This window comes from Bacillus rossius, chromosome 1 (genome assembly GCF_032445375.1).
Source record: "Bacillus rossius redtenbacheri isolate Brsri chromosome 1, Brsri_v3, whole genome shotgun sequence".
In the NCBI taxonomy this organism is placed as follows: Eukaryota; Metazoa; Arthropoda; class Insecta; order Phasmatodea; family Bacillidae; genus Bacillus; species Bacillus rossius.
Window position 1 is genome coordinate 172591902 of NC_086330.1, and position 15468 is coordinate 172607369.

The window sequence follows — 15468 nt, forward strand, 5'->3', positions numbered from 1 at the left end:
TACAATGTGCAAACTCGTTTCTTTCAGTTTGTCTTTGGCGCGATATAAACAAACAAAGTAAATATTGTGAAACTATATAAATTGACAAAAATATTATTTTGCAATTTTAATAATGGAATAATATTATGAAATTAGTGTATTGTCATCGGTCCTCGATTAATCTACTAAGTTTGAATGAAATATGGCCGTTTAAAGTGGGTCAAAATCGTACCCAAAGGAGACGGTTACAAACATACCAACAAACATACAGGTGATGCTAATATAAAGCGTGTAAAAATATATTTATCATATTACTGCAAGCAAAACCTTTATAACACTTTAAAAATTATATCAATTGCAAAAAAAAAATATCAGGGTTTTAAATAAATATTTTTAATGTCTAGACAACACCCAACTGACTATAATATTTTTTTCTATACTGTTTCAAAGAAAGTTAATTGTACTGAAAAATAATAAAAAATTAAACACAGAAAACTTTAATTATTAGAAATGTGCAAACATCGAGTTGTTTCCTTACGTGTAAAAAAAAACATGGCGTGTTCTTGTTTGAACTGATTGATGTAACACAACGCCAAAACGAAGTACTTGTATTTGTGAATATCTAGGTTATAATCCCGGTATCTTATTTATTGTAGTTTACCAAGGTTTTTCCAGTTAACCCAAGGAAAATATTTTGATGGCTCTCAATGTGGGACATGACCGATTTATCATCCAATTACCATGACTTACAAATCAAGTGCCTTTACATAATAAACTCATTGTCATGATAATTTAAACAAAAATACATCATAGCTTGCGAGAACTCTAGACTGCAAAAGTCACCCTAATTGTTCATGCAGGCGGTATTCTTACGCTGAAGTAAACAATCTGAAAACTAAATAATACAGATTAAAACAAATTCTTTCACCACATATGTTATTTATAAAATAATTTTCTAAGGTCATATTTGGGCTTCACGTGTTATCATAGGTCTACTGGCAATCTTATATCAACTTTATATATCCAAACATACAAAAGTTATTTTGAATATTAAAATTAAATTTTAAGAATATAATAATTACAAGTTAGTTTATTTGCATTGTCAGCTGAAAGAAAATTTTGTACAAAAAAATTGCAGTTTTTTTGTGATTGTTGTTGCAGCTGTCTTACGATTAAAAAGTTTTTGTGGAGGTCGAGTTTGAAGAACACCAAAACAGTAACAAGAACACTGTAAGATATGACAGTAAGTTTATGGACATAAAACAAAAAATGTAACTCAAATAAACAAAGATTTTTTGGTTATTTCTCATACATGAATCTCTGTAGAAACCACGCCGTATTTCCACTTCCGAGTTTTGTGTTTCGTTCAAAACAAAGCATGGAGACATCATAATTTTTTCCCCTCCTCGTATTCACAATAATAATTTTGCAAATTTGAACAAAACGAAAACCATATCCTCATTCGTTTAAAATACGATGAAGGGTCGTAATGAAAAACATGGATATTTTGTCAATATTTATTTCATAGAAATGCTTGTCTTTTACGACGAGAAGCAAAAAATACATAAAATTATTTTTATATGTGGGATAGAAAACGATGGATTATTTGATTGAACGTGAAGCAACGTCGTTACGTTTTTTAAGAACTTAGATATTTAATTAACTTATTGATAAATGATAAAATGCAGATCAAGGTTATTTTGGTCTAATAATTGTGATACTACTCAAAATACATCGAATTCATGAACACTTGACAATAATTCCGACCATTGAATGAGATATTTTGAAGCAAGCATGCCTATCAATATTTCCACACCATGATGTCTTCTTCGTTTCGCCAAATTTCAGAAACTGCAACAGATCAAAAAAAATTAATAAAATTTTGTGTTACTCCAATTAAGAGCTTTCTTAGTTTAAGATAATTAAAATTCTTACTGTCAAAATGTTGGTAACAAAAGACGCTTGTCACGTTTTATTTGTTTTCCCAATGTTGGATTTAGTGTATGACAAATGAAAAAAAAACTCACCTCATCCTTTAGAGTGTCCTTTCCCAGCCTCTTCCCTTCTGTGGCAAATGCTTCCTCCGAGTGTCTTACCAACAATATAAGGGCGGGCGCTATATTTAAAACTCCGTCTGGAAGTAGCGGGTGGAGAACCCACTTTTAATTTAGGGAAAGTCGTAAATAAAGGAGGCAAGAATGTTCGCGAGCGTGTTACGGTTAATTAGGGATAACATTTATGGCCGGGGAAAGAGAAACACCGAGAAAAGGTTTCCTGCTATTCCAGACAACATGCGGTATTTTCGGAGTGCTATTGGTGTAGTCAAACGACCAGTAAGTCACTCCGCAAGTGTGCAAAGTGTGCAGGTGTGGTAACTTTCGTCGCTGCGTGTATTAGGGGGATAGAAGTGTAATTAAGGTACTGGATATATGAAAAGATAGATTTTTTTTGTTTGAAATGTTCTTAGGCCCCTATATTTTATTAACTATTTTATATGGGACATTTTACTTCGTTAAAGAATACAAGTTAATTTTTTTGGGTGCCTGAAGAATTAATACATCTCTGAATAAACCGTCAATAAACAATCATTTATAGAATAAAAAAAAACACTTTTCAATAATACACAATAAATATATACGTTATTGTCTATACACCGGCTAAAATAAGATGGCACTGTCACTGTTCATGTATATTCCACTAAGGATCATTACGATCGTCCAATTGTGGCTTATTTATAGAACGTAATGATAATTTTTAATGAAATGATTTAACTGGAATGTGAAATAAAATACTCACTAACTAGAGGAACCTAGCTTTGTTTATCATAACTGCTGCAGTCAGCACTGAAATTTTTTCACTCAACCAAATACTTTCTACTAATATTAAAGGTAAAAATTTTAATTACCTTAAGAAGAAATTGCTTTCTGTAAAATAAATAATTAATTTTTTTTTGAAGTATTATTGAAGTGTAACTTGTGAACAGCTGGCATAGGAATCTCTTCGGTGACTCGCCAGTGCGTCACGAAAAGGACAGCGCACAGGGAACTCGCGTGAAAATTGTGTACCTCTCTCCTCACTCACGGTGTTGCATTTTTCGTTGCGCTGCAGACACACCGTAACACTCGGACTGCTCACCACTGAAAACACCCATCGGGACAATTTTCCTATATATGTTGGTAATGATCATTATGTTATATGTACTGTGTTGATCATATTTTTCGTTCAAGTAAATTACTAATAGCTTTGTTTTATCGTTCAAGAAGATTATAAAAAAATGAATTTTTACTTTTTAACGCACATGGCGGTCTCGAACCCAATTCGATATTTTTAATTACCGAAAGGCCAGGAACGTTGAGACGTTTAAATTTCAACCATTCTTTTAAAACTTATTCAACAATTATCAAGTTCAAAACTATAAACATATATTTTTCTAGTCAAAAAACTTCTAATTTGTCAGGAATAGAGATATAAATATCATGAGAACAGCAAAGCCAATAAAGAACTATAGTTGGATTTAGAAAAGAAAAAAAATTTTTATTGAAAATCCATAACATTTATAATAAATGTTACTCAAAATTATTCTGAACAAAGTATATTTATATATTTTTAAAAATATATATTTTTAAATAAAATGAAGTTAAGGCCGCCTGAAACGTCTGACACACCATCATGCTTAAGGAAGTGGACTTAAAAATGGCCAAGTATAAGTTATGTTTTAAGTCACTATTATTTCACCAACTGTAATCAATGATACAGATTTATGGGGAAGGAAGCAACGGGAGGACATGAGGTGCATGCTGAGACAGCTGTTTGAAGGCCAGCTACTGCAGACCCTCGTGCTTGAAGTCGCACCGGCCAGCCCAGAGCTACGACGTGATCATGTCGTCGTGACAGCTGACGGTCGCATCCCGTCGATTGCTATACAACACAGTCGGGAACCAATCCGCATCCCATGAAACACGAAAATTTAAATACCAAGATGCCAACTGGAGCGACAGTTCTGCAGCAACAACAGGCAAACTCCCTGAAATATTTGCTGTCAATGCTACTTAGTGATTTGTTAATTTTAACGTAAGATACCTGCAAAATTTGCGTTATTTTTGTGGTGTTAGTGTAGGCTCTACACAATTTTACTGTAACAAATTTTATTTTATTATTGGCTGCTTCCCAATTATACCTTTGTCAGTATTGCACGTGTTTGTGTCATATAAAATTGTTATTTTATAATTGGGTTTCTGTACATACTGATAACAAATATTAGTATTAAATACATATATTATTATTATTCTTCAACTGTTTTCGAATAACGAGATTTGTGGATGTGTCTTGTAATAGTACAATTAAATACTTAAGGTAGGAATAGTTAATGCTAGTTTAGCGAAAGTATTGTTTTTAATAGTTAGAAGTTTTCTTAGTATTAATATATTACTATCATATTATTTCCGTAAACCTGAGAAGGGCCCTCGAAATCATTAAACGTATAAACCATTGGCTGATTTCCGAATTTTACTCTCCAACCGTATTTCTTATTATTGTCTCAGTTTTATTTTTAAATGTTGTTATTGAATTCTTTTTCCTTTGAGGAGGGGACAGCCTGTCAAATCTTCCTAAAATAGTGTATAAATGCGGGCACAATACGGGCACAATGTTATTCTTGTGCGAGCACGGCTTTCTTCGGCTTGATGGCTTGTTGGCTTGCCAATCGTAAGGATTCATCTATGTTCGGGCGTGTCCGTCGGTGGATGCATATGATCGGGATCTCATTGTCCATTTTGGATGCCTCCTTGACCGCCATTTTGTATTTATCCCTTTTGAAAAATTTGTAATTATTTGGCTGTAAATTGGGAATAAACTCCAAAATTTATAAAATATATCATTTATTAAAATAATAATTGACTCGGTCTATTTACGTCCTTGTTCGATCCTAACAATAATAAAAAAGTTCATCTTAGGTAAAAAATTCTTATTTGATAAAATATGGTGAATAATCCTTAAAGAGCTATAAATTCCTCATCTACCAGAACACTATTGATTCTATCGATTCCAATTCTTGATTCGTTTCTTGCTTGATACAAAAAACAGGAATTTTAGGTAAAAAAAAATTTAATAAAATATGGTGAAAAATCCTAATAGTGGTTTAAACTACTTTTAAACCAGCCGTCAGTTGGCTGCCGATAAAGAAGAAGTTCACAAACCTGATTATTTTGTTTTTTTGTTTTTTTTTTATATATATAAATAGTGATTTACTGAGCTCTATTGAACAAAACGTGCATTATTTTTCTATGTGCGATGGTTCTTCATTGAAATATTGTGTTGGTTTTCTCTGTGTGCACATGTTTATACCTGGGCGAGGCTTCTGCTGATATTCTACAAGTGATTCTGTTTATCCCAAAGAAAATAATCCGTGCATGTATTTATTTTTTTCATTTTGAGACAAGTAATTTTATTCATAGTTCCATTTAATTAGTGAATTATTGTTACCAAATCTGTAATCATAATATTTTTTTATCAGGTTAGATTCAGAAAAAAAATTCATTGCCAGACGATAACTTTATTTTTAAAAACTTACAAACCTAATCAGGTGGACTTCAAACAAAAAAACTGTTACTAAGTCGATTACTATGTCTTGAAACAGCTGAGAAACACTGATATGCAACGCTATTTCCCCTTCCTCTTGAGGAATAGTAAAGCTTTCGTTCTCTTGCGATCGTGAGTGAACATCTCGCATCCCACATGAAAGAGTGACTGTACGACTTGTCAAATAAAGAGATTCAATACTCAGTCGATTACTTTGCCGTGAGGCAGCTGAGGATCATTGACATGTCAGGTGATTTTCCCTTTCTCTTTAGGTCCACAGAAGCCATCCTTCTCTTGCTATCGTGAATGAGCATCCAGCATTCCACATTAAAAAAAAATATTTATCTCGATACAACACGTGGCGACAACTGTTGGTAAAATCGGGACTACTTGCAAACAAGTTCTCATACATGAGATCAATCAACACTTGTTGCTGGATGAAACTACTCTAGCCAGTTGGAGATTTGTAGACTTGTAAGCATCGAAGTAGTCATGTATTATTTGACCCACGTAGACTTTTAGTCTTGTAGCCATATGTGTTTGGAGCATTTAGAGCCAAAAACAGAGTCAAACACATTTGTAGCATTGGTAGCCTACTGTATATTGACGATCATATAGCCGATACGATCGCATTCTACTGACATGATTTTTCGTGTAAATGTATGCCATTTTTGTTAAATATACGTAGTCAAATCTGTAGTATTGTATCCAACTGATGAGATCGTATTCTTCTGATGAGATCGTACCATTATGATAAGATCATATCCCTCAGTTGAGATCGTATCGCTCTTTTAAGATAGTATCCCTCTGTTGACATCGTATCCCTATAATAAAATCGTATCCCTTTGTTGTCATCGTATCCCACGTTCAGATCTTACTGATCTTATGAAATCGTAACTTTCTGTTCAGATGGTATCTCAATGTTGATATTGTATCCCTCTGAAAAGATCGTATCCCTCTCATGAGATCGTATCCATCTGAATAAATCGTAACCCTATAATGAGGATGTATCCTTCTGATGAGTTCGTATCCATCTGATGAGATTATATATTAGAAAAATGAATATATGGTCAAAATGCGTTCCTTTCCTTAAATGTGCTTCCATTTTGACTAATGTCATTGACAATTATATAGACAGGACATGATTGGCTTCGTGGTTCTGAGATTCCTGGTATATACGCCTGACATTGAACATGACCTGTTTAAAAGGTTCGCCGATTATCGCCGAAAAGTACCTATTAGTTCGGAGAAGCTTGGCCTACATGTCTGACATTGTACATGACATGTTTAAAAGTTATTCCAAGTATCGAAATATTTGACCTCTTGGTTACTGACTGTATGTGCCTGACCACCAAATGAGCATGCCTGGCCAACCTCTTAGATGTGTCTGTCCAACCTATCTCACATTCCTGGCAAATTACTGGGCATACCTTGCCACCAACAAGACGAGTTAGCCTGACTAACTGACCGACGTGTGTGTCTAATATATCTGACATGCTTGAACACAGACTGGAGGTGAATAGCCAACAACAGGATGTTCCTTGCCACCTACTGAACGTGCCTGACAATCGAATACGTGCCTGGTCACCAACTAGATGCACCTTTCCACCTACTGAACGTTATTTAATGCTAATGAATAGACCTGCCTGCTCATTAACCGATCGTGTTAGCTTGACCAGAGATTGAAAGTGCCTAAACCCCAACTGGACATATCTAGTCACCAACTGGATGTGCCTGGACTAAAAAAAAAAACAGGATGGTCTGGCCACCAGCTGTATCCACCTTGCCACCTACTAGACGTTCCTGACCACCGAATAATGCCTGTCCACCAACTGGATGTACCTTGCCACCTACTGGACATACGCTCCTGGCTATTGAATAGACGTGCCTGGTTACCGACTGGGCGTACCTTGCCACCAACTTGACGTGATAGCCTTTCCAATCGACTTGTTATCTGTGTCTGGTCAACCTATATGACGTTCCTAGACAATCTATTGGATGTAAATGGCCACCGACTGAATGTGTCTGGCCACTGATTGGACCTTTATGCTGAAAACACATGTCAAGGCGTGCAAAGGACTTGCTTCGCCTTATAAAAAGACTTTTAATATCGAGACACTCTATTAAATTACTTGTTTGTTTTTGTGGAATTTATGTAATTAATTTTTTCTTTACAATATTTTTTTTCTCACTCAACCTGTTTCTTCAATGTTAAATTAAAATAAAAATTTGTTTTGTATCCCAAAATTAACTTTTTTCCCCTTCGTTTAGTGACCTTTTAAAAGACGAAAACAGATTTAATCAATCATTAAATAAATGGCTGACTTTTTGAGGATTTTTAGATTTTCTTCCGAATTTCTAGTTTAATAAATACAAATTTACATGATGGTGGTCAAGATGGCGGATGTTGTATGAGGAATTTAAGTCACTTTTAAGGTTTTTCACCATGTTTTATTAAAAGAGTGTTTTTAACTATTTTTTTTTGTATTGATCAAGTATCGAACCAAGAACGGTAATCAATCAAATAAAATTGAGTTTGGTAGATGAGAAATATATGGTTCTTTTAGGTATCTCAAACATATTTTAACAAGTAGTGGTTTTTTCTCTAAAATAAACATTTTTGCATTTGGTATGTATCAAACCAAGGACGGAAATCGATTGAATATATCATTATTTTAATAAATGGCGGAAATGGCGGAAAAACAAAATGGGAGACGTGGCGTCATCCAAAATGTCAACTGAGGTCCCGATCATAGGCATCCAATGACGGACAAGCCCGAATATAGCCGAATCCTTACGACCGGAAAGCTAACACGCCATCAAGCCGTAGTCACATAAGAATAACATTTTGCCCGTATGCCCATTTATACACTACTCCGATGGTTCAATGAGAATACTGTTTAAGTGTTCTTTAGTACGCATTTTAAAATGTCAATGAATAATGACGATAAAATTGCAGGTCACTAGTAACCTGTGTCATGAGATATTTCCCTAAAAGTTATTTAATTTTTCTATTTATATTCCTTAAGCGAGAACAATTCATAGCTAGCGTGCATAGTGTATATATATATTTAGCAAATTATTTTGTTTATTAACAAAAAAATTTGCGAATATTCAAAATCGATAATTTTGGGAGATCTAGACTGAAGTGGTATGTAATTTTCTATTTTAAATTTAAAATCTTGCTTAATAATTTAATATAATTAATTAATGTTATGGAATCGTCATTAACTATTGCGCTATTATTTAGCCCATTAATACGCGAACTATAAGGTGATCCGTGGTTAATGTCTCTGCACTGTAAAACAATTTTCTACGATTATTGTTGTTCGTGTTAATAAAGAGATCTTTCATGGAAACTAACAATTTTTTATTTATAACACCTGAGTGAACGTGCGATTGTGAAGTGTATTCTTACTCACAGTCATCTTTTCTTTTCTCGGTCAAGCTTCCTTCCGCTCGCCAAACCACATTGAGAACTTCAATGATTGTGACAGTTCTCGTTAAGTAAAAGATTTAGCTGCTTGCAAATATTTTTACAAACTTACACCTGAAGAAATATATATAGTCTGAAAAGAATAGCTATTTTAAGTTAGAAAAAACACATGAGCACATTGGTTAATGTTTTACCTATAATTATCACTTTCTATAAATTAGATTTTTTTGGGTTAAGTACATAGCTTGATTTTTTAAAACAACGTTTTTAGCTAAAGTTGGTTGTATGATATCATTAAGTTTTCTTAGAAGCGTTTAAATGATATGTGATCTGAACTCCCTTAGTATCACTTACCTTAAGGGGGGAAGATATAATTCGAATGATGCAATTTGTGATTTGCCATTTTACTTTGTTAAATTTTTTTATTAAGAGGCCTTGTTAAAGGAAGTTTATAATTAATTGGCTTACTTGTTGCTTGATGTCAATAGTCACGAACTGCTACGAATAGTTTATTTTGTGGAGTAACTGTTCTTTATTAACATATAACAAATTTTAATCAATATTTTTTTTTAAATATTTTAAATTGTTTACATCTTACGGTATTTAAAATGCTGTTAATATACTGTCATTTCTCTAACAAAGAAGAAAGTTTAACATTAATATTTAAAATATTTATTCATTAATTTCTTTAATAAATACGGTGTATCTATATAGGTTCTTTCATTCCTTTTTCCCCTTTTAAGCTTAATAATTAATTTTTTTAATGAAGACGGTCCCTTCTCTTTAGTTTTCATCAAACAAACCTTTTTCAGAGAAGTGACATCACCTATTTATTTAAATTTATATATATATATATATATATATATATATATATATATATATGCTAGAAAAGAACTACGACATTTGTTTTAAAATTATGTAAAATACATTTTAAAAATAAATAAATATTATAGTATTTTCATGAGAATACATGCAGTTTTTTTTAACAATGTAATTGGTATCCTGTATGTAATAAATAATTTCTATAAATGCACGCCTTTTGAAAATATACATTTTAATCTTTTGATGAAAAATTAAATTTTTTATAAAAAGTAAAATAAGAGTGTTGAAGAAACTAAATAAATGAAATAGAAAAAATAAATATAATAATTTTCAAATTAAAAAAAAATTCATTCATTACAAATTATTGCCGATCAATTTAACATAGATTTTGAGGTATGAAAAACATTAAGATTATTTAATTTGTTGAAAATACCTTCTAGTACTTTATAAACTTTTTAAGAAATAATTTTTATATGTTCTAAACAGTTTATATTGATTTAAATAAAAAAACTGACAATTATTTGTGCCATATTTTCTCTTAAATTCACATAAGATTATAAAAACCAATGAAAAAATATATTTATTAATGTTTCGTAATATTATTCTAATAAAAAATCAAATAACTTCTGTCTCAGGAACATAAATGAAATTTCTCTTTGCTTCCTAGTGCTACATTAGACTCAACAAACTTGTGCAAAAAAATGTCAATCTCATATGAACATTGGCTGCAGTTATAATTTATTTTTTCCCTTGGTAGCAAATTATTCGAGAGAAAAAGTTCTTTTTTCGCGTTGTTTACAATGTATTTTTCTCCTTGAAGCATTGAAAGCAATTCAACTATAACAAGTGAAATTTAAGCGTAAAGTAATTTCGTCAAATAATAAGGCAAGTTTTGTAAGAGCATTTACAGTCGACAAATATTTAACAATTTTATAACTAAAACAAACATATTTACATTAAAACAAACTCAATAAAATTTTAACTAAGAATTATGCCAGTTTAAATTTTATATTTAATTATATATTGTCACGTGCACCTAGCCGGTGCCACCGCCATTTCTGTCACGATCCACCTTCAGAGGGGGGGGGCGAGAATCGTAGCTCTTTACATAGAAACAACTCGCTTGGCATCAACTAGTCTTAACTTCATAAAATACTTTACTGTACCTAGGATCATAGGTTCGTCATCCCGTACAGGATGTCTGGTGAGAGCTGAACTAAGGAGATTTTGCAAAATAACATAATACTTAATTAAAATTATTTTATTCTTAAAGTCAAATACTCAACATCATTTTAAAGAACATTTAAATAGCGGGATTACAATTTAAAACAATAATCTCTTTACTTCCTTAACGATTGAACGACCTTACAAGAGAGAGAATGAGAGAACTTCACTAAACACTTCCCTAGTCCTTCCGAATACCTCAAATCATAATTAATACTTAAAATTAAAACAAAGATAAGTCCATACTCACATTTTCCGAAAAGCCTTTCTTGATCGATTACTTTAAAAAAATAACGTAGGGGCCTCTCCTGCCCTTGAAATCCCGAACGAACATTACATTTTAAAAACTATGACGCGTGACCCCTGACGAGGGCCATAGCCTCCGCCCGAAAGCTTGACGACTACATTATGACCTAACTTAAATTAAACGACTCGTGGCCTCTGGCGTCGACCATAGCTTCCGCCCGAAAGCTTGAATTCCTACATCACGAACGAACTAACAACTCGTGACCACAGGTGAGACGCATAGCCTCCGCCTGAGTGAGCCTGAATTCCTACATCACGAACGAACTAACAACTCGTGACCACAGGTGAGACGCATAGCCTCCGCCTGAGTGAGCCCCGAGTCACCACTCACTTGCGCTTAAATTCGCGCGCCCTGCCGCGCCTACCATAACAAAAGCTCGTTATTGAAGTCAAATTTACTAAACAACTAACTAGAACATCTGGGAAGACTACCCCCCCTCTACCCCAATGTGCAGGCCACACCGCGCGGCTTGTTACGACAGCGCGCCCCAGTAACTGCGGCCCGTGGCTGCGCCAGCGCGCGGCCAAACAAACAAACAAAATTCTGCAAGCCCGCAGCGCGCCGCGCCGGCCCCGTGCCCCAATTACATGGTCACGCCACTTGCGCTGACGAGTGAACAGAGCAGCCAGCCCAGAGTCCCGTCAGTAAAGTCCCTAAATTTGATTTCAACAACCCTGCAAAATTTCAACCCGCGACATAACCCTCCCCTCACAGAGCTCGAGCCCCATCGAGCTACCTCAAAATTACAAATTGTCTTTTTCCATTAAACCATAACTATAAATTCCTCATTTCACAAAAATAATAATTTTCTTAGTTCCTTGCTGTCTGAACATACATCTAGATTCTGCATAAGATTTATTTTAAAACAACAAGTATTCATAAAATTAAATGTAAAACTTTTATCTGGTTTGTTCTCACAGGAACCTTCAGAGGCTCGAGTTCTCAATTCTAAAAAAAATTGTTCTGTTAGTGAAGCTCTCTTTACAAATTAAATTACTGTTCTTAGTTTCTCAGTATTCGTTAAACAATGTGCAAATTCTTGATAATTATTATTTTTTTTTTTTTTTCAGTTTCCGTTTATTACCATACTTCTTTCGTTCTTCAAAAAAAATTAAGTGTCCTTACAGTGTTTCAATTAATTAAACTCTTATCTCGTGAAGGTTGGTGCAACTCCTCGAAGTCAGTGTTGTCGAGAAGAGTAGCTCCCTGGGCTGGCCATCAGCAAACACCACTCAACTCCAACAGCTACTGGACTGGCTTCCAGGGCAGCTCACAACTTCTCCCCACATCTGCTTCGGAGTTGTGCCATCCTCATCACGAACAGATTACAATTCTGAAACATCATCAACAGGCATTACCATCACGCCTGACAAATACAAAACTAACTACTAAACTGCAATCGATGGGCAAGGATGCAAACACACAAAAAAATAAAATTAATTAATTCAACTGCTAACATAAAGTATCCCAACCTTAGCATAATCTAATCAGGCAAATAATTTGATAGGAAAAACTTAAGGAAGGGAAACATGACCTCCAATGATTTTCCCTAACTCTTGAGTCTTGATCTTCTCTATACAGCAAATAGTCCCCACGAAGTAACTGGGTTGAAGGTCAGTTCACATGACCCACCCATAACCTCTTCTACTCTTCTTTTCTTCTGGGGGCAACCACAATGCCCACCAATCTCTCTCCATGGTGCCGAACCAGCTATCCCATGAGAGTAAACAACGTAGTCAATAGAAGCGCAGAGGGGAAACACCAATCTCTGGCTTGTCGAGTCATAAAACTGCTTTGTCTTCTTCTTCTTCTTCTTCTTCTTCTTCTTCTGAGTAAAACATCTGATTAATCTTGCTACTATTCTTCCCAACAATAAAAAAAAAGTTCATCAGGTATCTTCATGAAAGAAACATTCTAACTAATAATTCTTCATTTTTCTTCTTCTTTATTTCTGTTAGTTGTAATAGAAGGCCATGTTAGGGAGGTTATAGGGAAAAAGAGTGGCCAATTCCCACCCCATCACCCACCTAGATCATGACTAATTAACTTTTAAACTTTCTATTTCAAACAAATAAAAAAAAACATTTTTTTTTTATTCAAACTTTTAAACTATAATTACTTTTACTTCATAACCTCAAAAGCTAATCAATAATTCTAAATGAAATTGTGATTTACTGCATCCTTGTTCCATCCGATCTGTTTGTTTATAACCTTTCTTGTAAAGTATAAAATTTTCAAACATTACTAATTCAAAACAAATTTACATTCTGGTGTCCTTCGAGTTACAATTAAATTTACTATTTCTTAGCTTGAAATAATTTAAGTTTTCAGAACTATTTCATTGTCTAATTCACAACACTTAAAAATCAACTCAAAACAACAAATCATCAAAATCAATAAGATCATCTGACCTACCTATCAGTACTGTGAACTTGAACTGTTCGTACACATTTATAATAAGCTATTGTATTTAAATTCCAACCTAAATAAGGTTTAAAAAAAACTACTAATCCCTCTGTAAATTAAGAAAATTAACTTTAAAAATTAAACTTAAGGTATTAGTTCTTTTTGACAGCTACCACAACTCACTAGTTCCATTACATTACTATAACCTAAAAAGTTCTGTAAATAATGTTTATAACAAAAAAAAACTCCAGTTACTGTCTTCCATAAAAAAAAATAAAACTTTACATGACCTTATTAATCTCCACTTGTAAGTCCATGGCTGCCAGCTTTCTCTTCTCTTGAATCTTCAGTCTTGGCTCTTGTTTCAGTGATCTTGTATCTTGTCTCTCGAACTCTTGTCATCTTGTAAACTGGACTGCTGCTCAGCTCATCTTAAGGAATCTGTAACAGTTTCAAAAATACATGTTAATTTAAATTACATAATTCCTGTTCTTTGGTCCTAAAAAAAACAATTGTATTATTAGTACACATTACCCTGAAACAACATTATTATTCATTGTTTATTACTTAAAAAAAATGCTTTACCATAAAATCCTTTTTTGTTCTTTTCATTAGGCCTATTTATTTTCCTTCTTCTTAATTAAATTCTGCTTCAAATGTTAATCCTAACTTAAGACCTACCATCTATTTATTATTCATTACCTACATTATTTATGTTACCCTAAAATTCCCATAAGTTTCTAATACTTCCTATCAAAGACATTCTCTCTAAAAAAAAATTTACTTATGACTCTTAACTTAACAAACTTAAAAAAAAACTTTTACACTAGACTTAACTTATTATTCATTCTTAGTTACTAAATTTCTATATGTAAACTTTAGTACTTACAAACAAAAACTGCCTATTTCTCTCTACCTCTTAATCTCTTTCAATTATTACAATAATAATGTTACCTTGCATCTTTAAACTTTCTTCTTTTCAATTAAATTAGACATCTCATAACAATAAAAATTCTGCCTATACTCTTCTTATGGGTGTACAAACCAACAACAAAATTTCAAATTCTCAAGTTTCCTTATATTTAAATTATGCAATGCACATAACCTCTGTGGTGCCTGTACCCTTTTAGGCCTACCACCTTCTCCTCTCACAGCATGACAACTCTTATTCCTCGGGGTCTGTATTCACTGTTCCAAATCAAATATCTCAAATAAATTAAAAACAAATTTATTATTTTAAGAAAACAAAAATTTACATTGAATTTACTATGGAGCCTGGAAATCTTAATGTCTCACAGCAGCTAACATGACTAAATCCCATGGAACCCCAGGTTTACCTAACCTGTGCCCAAAAATTTAAGCATACCAGGCTTTCTCTGCACTGGTTTTACAGCATCACACACTATTTAGGGCCCCTGATCTGCCATCAGTCCCAAGGAGTTTTCCCACAACCCCTCTCTACACAAGCGCCTACCGCATTCCTCTCAATTGGCTATCGGTTTTACGGCATTCTTTTGGGATCCGACCATCAAGTTAGGGCTAATCGAACACTAAACCTCCATACTTCCAAACTAATGTAAATCAATTAAATTTTCTCTGTAAATTCTAAAAATCAAAAAAAATTATTCCAACATGCCAAAGAAACTTCCAAAAAAAATTCATAATCTTATCTTCAAACCATTAAAATAAAAATAAATAGATTACTCTGTTTTCTCCT